Genomic DNA, 1,687 nt, shown 5'->3' with positions numbered 1-1,687 from the left:
ACTTTTTAGTTCCAACCCCCTTTGGAGTTACAATGCTTAAGGGCATTTGCTGCTATACCCCTACTAGATCCTATTCCCATAACAGACACCTAGTAGTTTGGGGGAGGAAAGACCATGGGCCAGGAAAAAAAAAAATAGGATATTCTCTGCCCTGCCCCCAAATTAAGGCTTTATATTTCAAAGAAAGCCCAGCATCTTTAGTCACCCATAGAAACAAAACATTTAGTGAAGTACTGCACAGTCTCAGGGAACAATAAGTATTCTTTCAGGCATGCAAATCAGTGCTCAGCAAGCAGAACAAACTTACACTTGCAAGGCAAACTGGTTTAATGCCAGAAAAAACGTAAATCCACCATCCTCATGAGAAATTGGGTGTTCTGCTGCACGGAAGAATGTTTAGGCAAGATTTAACATTAGCATTTGCATGCAAAAGGAAAATTTAATTTTAGAACAAAGTCTCATACCGCATGAGAGAATAATATAGCCAAGCAACGAAACCAGAAGAATCTAGCTAGTGTGGATTTCTACATGTAATTCAGGTGGCAGATAAATAGCAGCAACTTGTCTGCTCGTCTGAGCATGCTGAACAGCCCCTCTCCACACTGCTGTGGAGAGCTTCTAACTCCTAAATCCACAAGATGGAGCCAGCAGTTCTCAGGAAGAGGTGCCTGTGCCATCCCAGGAATTGTCAGCACTCAGCTCACAGAACCACACTAAAATGTTCTGGTTGGGGCAGAATACAGGCAAACACAAAGGCAGGAGCCAAGCTATGCACGAGTCATCATCCTCCTGTTTTATCCTGCTGCAACGAAAGGCAAGCCTGCTCCTCACAAGCATCTGCAGACTACCTGAAGGTGCCAATCTGGGCTTTGGGTATAGCAGTGTAACACAACTGTGCTCAGAACCCTCTCCTGCCTCCTACGCGACACTTTCCATGCTACCCTTTCTCTGCCACGGAATATTTTAAAAGTTACTTCACTGGGAAGGAGAGCAACATAAACCACTGTGGCAATCAGAAACACAGGGCAAACACCAGGCAAGCACCATGTAAACAAGATTATGTAAATTGCTGTAGTCTTTGGCCAGAAGTCATTCAGCTAGAGAATATTCCACTTCCAACTTATACAGACAGACAGAAACTGCCTGAAAGTTTACTTTGAATCCCATTGTTCTGCCACTCCAAATTAAGTGGCATTAGAGAGCAGTGAGTCTGTCCTGAGCCATCCTGCCTCAGAAGCATCTCAGCTTCTCTCCTGCAGTTCATTCACCACAAACGTACACAGAGAATGAGTCTGGCAAACTAAAAAAACTAAGGACTACTTTTTCCACACAGTGTTGCTTATTCTGTTATTCGAAGGCTCAAGACTGTCTGAAGAAAAGACAAAGCAACTCTGTCGTTCATATAGTTGATACAAGCTGTCTGAGCCAGTTAAGTTCTGGAAAATCAACCGTGAATGAACCAAACTATGTCAATTCAGTCCTGAAAAACATGCATACCATTTCCAGAAAGCCAATGATGAGTGTCTCAGTCACCTCTTCCTTCCCTCCCATAGCCTGCAATATAATCCTGTTACATATTTGATAGAAAGGTTAGTTACCAACACTGAAAATCAGTGGCTGGCTCATTCAAGAATTTGGGGATTAGGTATGCTTTTAGAATGCTGTAAAAACCAATAACAAACAAATA

The sequence above is a fragment of the Agelaius tricolor genome, unplaced genomic scaffold (assembly GCF_023055355.1).
Source record: "Agelaius tricolor isolate 1412-34295 unplaced genomic scaffold, bAgeTri1.0.p SCAF_10, whole genome shotgun sequence".
Classification (NCBI taxonomy): Eukaryota; Metazoa; Chordata; class Aves; order Passeriformes; family Icteridae; genus Agelaius; species Agelaius tricolor.
This window is presented reverse-complemented; position numbering follows the sequence as displayed.